The 6,459-nt window shown below is 31.8% G+C and overlaps 1 long non-coding RNA gene across 1 annotated transcript; it reads right to left on the bottom strand.

Annotated features, from left to right (window-relative positions):
* Positions 1-2,761: 2,761 nt before the first annotated feature.
* LOC114265121 (uncharacterized) lies at positions 2,762-6,249 on the bottom strand. Its single transcript, XR_014328661.1, has 3 exons — positions 6,138-6,249; positions 5,370-6,005; positions 2,762-4,238 (listed from the first exon to the last, which is right to left on the bottom strand). It is a non-coding gene; the product is annotated as an uncharacterized LOC114265121 (long non-coding RNA).
* Positions 6,250-6,459: the final 210 nt, after the last annotated feature.

The raw sequence follows: 6,459 nt of genomic DNA, 5'->3' as shown, positions 1-6,459 counted from the left end.
AATGGAACTCTAATGAATAAAGAATGTGGTTAGTTTATATGTAAATGCATGTCTTATCTGATGGGTTTAATGTTGTTATTTTGAGGGCGTTACAAAATGCATGCAAAATGCAAGTGATGTGCAGAAAACAGTGCGATGAGGTGCGCAAGATAGCCCGACAAAATGCATGCAAAATGCAAGTAACGTGCAGAAAACAGTGCGATGAGGTGCGCAAGATAGCGCGATAAAATGCATGCAAAATGCAAGTAATGTGCAGAAAACTGTGCGATGAGGTGCGTAAGATAGCGTGACAAAATGCAAGTAATGTGCAGAAAACAGTGCGATGAGGTGCGCAAGATAGCGCGATAAAATGCATGCAAACCACTACAACAAGTTGGGTCTTGAATGACGAAATTTTTTTGTCTCCGAAAAGCTAATTTCGTCACTATAGATATTTGTGAGGAAATATTTTCGTCACTGGTTTCGTCATTGAATGTTTGTCACTAAAAACCACTGTGACGAAAAATAATTTCGTCACCAATGAAATTACTTTAGTGACGAAATTTTTTGTCACCAATAAACCAACATTTTGTCGTTAAAAATTCTCATTTTCGTCATCAAATAGTTATTCAGTACCATATTTATAACTTTAGTTGACGAATAAATTTGTCACACATGTGGATTATTGATGAGGAAATAATTTCGTCACAGTAACATGTAAAGGTGACGAAATTTTTCGTCACACATGTTGATCATTAATGAGGAAATAATTTCGTCACAGTAAGATGTAATATTTCGTCACAAATATATATATACGTGACGAAATTTTTAGTCACCAAATAACAAAATCAATGAAAACTTTCATATATAGGCTGCAATAAATTTTGTCACAAAAATTGTTTATTGGCGACGAATAATCACTTTGTCATAATAACAAGTACAAATGACGAAACAAATTCGTCACTAAACTTGTTCCATATTTTATAATTTAATTTAAATTATTATTTCACAAATATCTCTGCTCATATCTCAATAGTTTTCAAATATACTAACAAATCCACTGGCTATTATACACCACTCCACAAAACAATTCAATAACCAATATATATTATAAATCAAAATATATCCATCAAAAAAATTTAATAATAATTCATTAAGTATAACAAAAACACTATCACAACTAATCTCAAAATGAACTAAGTATCAATCGACAAAAAAAATAACATTTGATCTTGATTTACGAGTAGAACTAAGTATTAGTCCACAAAAAATATCAACACTTGATCTTGATTGGCAAGTATGCTTCCAAATGTCATCAAAAATCAATCTGCAAAGAAAATAAAAAAGGAAAACATTAATATATTATCAATTACAACTAAACTAATATATAAATAATTTTATTTTATAAACCAATTTAGCAAAAATGCATTTTTTTAATATTGGACTTTCATCTGTCCTAAACCACAAAAAACAGCTGATCTAACTGGGGCAAGTGAATCATGTGAAATGAACACATATGAACCTACCAATATTGAAAACAATCAAGCAACATGATGACTTTTATTGTCATTTAGAATGGTTCAGTGAAACTTGGAAATTGGAATCAAAGGTGGTCCACTATTATGCAAGCATCATACCCAATTGATGAGCAACTAACCAAAACATAATAAAACAACTACAAATAAACATAGAAAGGAAAAAAACCAATATACACCCCCTAAGCTGCCATCCCTTGAACTAGCATACATTCCATTCATATTGTGAGTTTCCAAACCAAAAGTCTCGTGGTTATACTATGTGTTTTTACAAGTCACTTATGTCCTTAATAAGGAGTTCAAACCAATTCCTGGGCATTTTCATGATTATTACACTGTTTTCCATATTTTAAAGCTAAAGAGTTCAATAAATGCAAGTTTGATACTCACCCAAAAAAAAAATGCAAGTTTGAGCTAAATTTTCAAATCGGGAGTCTAGTGCTTGTTCGGTGAGTTTGTATAAGTCACTTTGGTCCTTACTAAGGTGTTTGAACTGATCATTGGGTATTTCTATGGCTAATTCAAAATTTTCCCTCTGGATGCCAATTTTCAACCTCAAGTGTTCAAAAAATGTACCCAAAAAAAAAAAAGGTGTTCAAAAAATGCAGATTTGAGCTTAATTTTAAATAGGGAATCCTATGATTGTTCCATGAGTTTCTACAAGTTAGTTTAATCCTTACTAAGTTGTTAGTATTGATTCTTGGGTATTTTCCGTGACTATTTCATGATTTTTCCCTCTAAATGCTTATTTTCAAGCATAAATACTAAAAAAAAAAATATTTTGTTCTTACTTCTATGCTTACTTTTGGTTGGCATGAAGTCAACTACAACAACAAAAGACAGTCAAAACAACAAACACTAACAGAACCTTGCTTCCCCTGTTTCAAAGTCGAGCTAAAAGCAACAAACAATACTTAAGACTTAAACTAAGAACATCAAACCTACCATATAAGCACCACAAATCAGCACCCAAACACAACAATCAAACCAGACCCAATACAGTAGCAATCATGCCACAAAGTGTTTAATGCTACTTGGATTTTTTGGTACTGTTGCTGGTAACATCAAGCATTTGGTTTTGCTTATTCCCAACTAGGTTGCATCCATACTAAAGGCTGATATGGACTGCACAAGAATAAGGTTAGAGTGCCATCTGTTAGGCCATTTGTTAGAGGTGGCTGCTTATGTGTTGTGTCTTTATACACAGTTCTAACTTGGATTCTATTAATTTCCTTTTAGTTTCTTCATTTCTTATTTCTCTTAAATTTTTTTCTTATTTTAATTAACCGTATACATAAGCGATTATGAGATTTTATTAGCAAAAATCAAGATTAATATTGAACTTGATGTTAGCATAATCTCAATGTCATTGCCCTTAAAGCAGTACTAAAACTAATTTTATTTTAATTTTTTGGTTATTTTCTTCACAAAGTGGATAATATATTGATTCCAAATAATAAAGCTGTAATAGTGGAAAACAAAAGGACTAAAAGTGAAGTCAAAGATATAAGATTTGCAAATATGAAAATTTGACCACAATCTACAATTTAAACTACCAGTAAGCAAATATAATGCTAAAGACATAACTGACAGATTTTAATGGGTTCTAGCAATTGATGGGACTTGCTTTGGGGGTTGTGTTTAGGTGGTGTGAGTAGGGTCTGCTTTGGGGGCTGTATTTAAGTGGTGTGAGCCTTGTCGTAATCTAGATTTATGTCCTATTTTCAAACCTAAAGTGTTATGTTTTACATTGTTATAGAAATTGTTGGGTATGTATGCAAACAACCTTCCTTGTGGAGGGATTCAAATATATGGTGGACACTGCAGCTGATTTAAAAAATAAGATAAGAAGTCCAAGAAAATAAACATGATAGTTTTAAGCCAAGTAACTACAAGGAAAATTGTGTACATAAAGCACAATAACATACGTGAAAAGAGAGAAGATTCTAAAGCATACACTACTACAAAAACAGTTAAAGATCACACTTTTTTTGTGTGATGTAAGTTATTTAGGATGCTTTGATCTCTAATGAGGTCTTTCATATACCTCATTGCATAAAACCCACATTCTACGTTTGTGGGTTGTGGGTTGTTGCGGGGACTACATGAAAGCATTTTCATTATTATTAGAAACTACATATAAAGTGCTATGATCAAGCTGAACAACCATTAGCATAAATATAAGAGTGATAAAATTAGAGAAAAGCATCTTTCAACAACACTCAAAACTAAAATATATACAAACTAAAACAACAAAAGCATCCACTTTCTATAACATATGTATAACCAGCCGCTTGCAACAAAATGAAGAACATTATGAACCTAAAAGGAAATGAACAATCAATAATTTTCAATTCAAACAATGTCAATGATTTAATTTAACAAATGAGACCAAAAGAGTGTAACAATCAACATAAAAAAGCAAAGAACATACAAAATGAGCCTTATCAAATCAAAATTCTGCATACCCGATGGCTTCTCAGGGTCAAAGAATGTGTACCACAAATCTTACTTCAAACTCCTTATACTTTGAGGGCAAAGTCAGATTGAACAATTTTTACAACTAAACTTGCATCCCTCGGACTAAACTGTGAGACCGCTTTCTATTTATCTACCTTCAGTAATTGAGGATGAAGTTAATGGCGTAGATTCAGCATGTTGAGACTCATCAGAGGAGCCTCGAGAAGCTTCCTTTTTCAACTTGTGGTGCTACACCTGTAATGGCTACATAAAAAAACATATTTCTTCACTAGGTCAATAGGTATCTAAGAAACACAGATGTAAAAACAAGATGCAGATGCAACATAATACGGACATACTAAAACTACAATTTTCAAAAAATGGAGACAAAAAAATTGAAAATATAACAGAGAACACCCTAAAGTATATTTTAAGAAGGCATAAGGATTCACAAACAAATTGGAAAGTATTAGTCTTTATGGTTTGATAAATTAAAAACCCTGATGGAGTAATTAGTTGGTATAAAAAATTTCTTTTCATTTGACTCTATTTTTTCCCAAACTTGAACCAAGGCCACAGATGTGCCTCACACATGCTAGCATGTCTGTTTTTTTTTTATAAAAAAAAAAAAAAAAAAGGGCTTAATTGGACACATGTCAGACATAGACATGCTGAACTAGGAGGCATGTCCATGCTTCCTAGATAGGTAATCTCTATTTCATGAAATCACATGTCTAATAAAAAACAAAGTTAAATCACATATCTTCTTGTCCTGCACAAATAGTATTAAAGACAGCAGAAATATTATTGCAGTACATTAAAATTGAAATTTCTTTTCTGAGTGATCAATAGGGTACTCATCCAGATCCTAAGCACAATCACTATTTGAAATACAGATGAAATAAACAATAGTATTTTTTTTATCAAAGAATGGGAAAAAAAATAATACATTAAAAAGCAGAAGAAAAAGAGAAAACCAAATGCAACACACAATATGCTAAGCATTGCCCCAGTGAAAATATGAAAAAAAGGCATATCTCAATGGTTAGTTAAGCAACAGTACCCACATCAAGAAAATGTGAATTCCATAACATTGAAAATGCAAATTTTTTATAAAGCTCTGAGAAAAATAAATTTTTATGGATAATACAAAGGATAACCACCTATACAATGCCCTTTTTAAAATATGACAGACTGCAGTTTTTTGTTCTACTTTCTTGGAATTGATTTCCAATGTGAACAATCTATAATACTAGAATATAAATAGTACAACATTGAGAATATACAAAGGATATACTGAATATACAAATAAATATCATAATACTAATGTCAAATTTTGAGACAATAGACTATAGTGAAAACCCAAAACAAAAGTACTTGTTATCGAAAAATTACCAATGCCATAACCAAACAGATTTATCATTGTCAACATTGTATCGGCAAACAGAAGGGCTGATAGTAACCACCCAATCCTTGACAACTCCAGTAACATGAATTGCCAAAGCACTTGTATGCGAGATCACAAGAAAAACTGATAGATTGAGAGCAAAAGTACAGAGAGAGTTGAGTGTCAGGATAACAGGTTGAAAGCTCCATGTCCCTTGGGCATCCATCTTTGGCTTCTCTAGAAAAATCCACAGATGAACAAGCAAAGAGCACTACACAAGAACTATGATTCCGTTCACATGGTAAAAAGGTTCTGTATACAAACATCAAATGGTGAAAGAAATAATGATAACAATTGAACTTTGGCAGATGAAAATACATGCCTGTAGGGACTAACGTAGTACATGACAGAAATAGAGTTTAGTTTGAGACCCTTCCTTTTAACAAAAATCTCCATGAATATAAGCCTCAAAGCTTCCCCGACAACACCTCCCATTTGGTAAATCACACCAATCCAGTTAATATCAATCTCCTCATATGAAACCACTAGAACACCAAAACTTATCACTGACATTATTAAAAGCATTCTACAGCTCATCATTTCAAGTCCAGTTGCAACTCCAAGAATGAAAACAGCTACTGGCACTGCAGATCTCAGTCAGAAATCAAACGTGCTATCACTAACAGAGGTAACAACAATAGTTATATGAATCCTCGAGTCAACAATCATTCCTAAGGAGAAGGATTAATTAAAAAAGAGGGATAATCAATACTTACTAATTGCTTTCAACATTTGAGCAAAGGCAACAGATATATAGAGATAAGCAGTATTTCCCAACAAAGAGTCATTGCAAACATTGCACCAATTGGGATGATCGATGTAACATATCTGAATGTTAAAACTTAATTAGATTTATTTTATTGTACATTGAAGGAGGAGGGGTTGCAGAAGAAAATATTAAATATTAAATTCAATTTTTTTATTAAAATAATAACATATTTAAAACTAACTAGCCATTGAATAAAATAATAAAACAAGGGTAAGATTTATTTAAAATAATAAAATATTAAATTCAATTTTTTTAATAAAATAATAACA

This window comes from Camellia sinensis, chromosome 5 (genome assembly GCF_055761805.1).
Source record: "Camellia sinensis isolate YWXY chromosome 5, ASM5576180v1, whole genome shotgun sequence".
In the NCBI taxonomy this organism is placed as follows: domain Eukaryota; kingdom Viridiplantae; phylum Streptophyta; class Magnoliopsida; order Ericales; family Theaceae; genus Camellia; species Camellia sinensis.
Note: the sequence above shows the minus strand (reverse complement) of the source record. Positions and strands in the feature narration are given on the sequence as shown.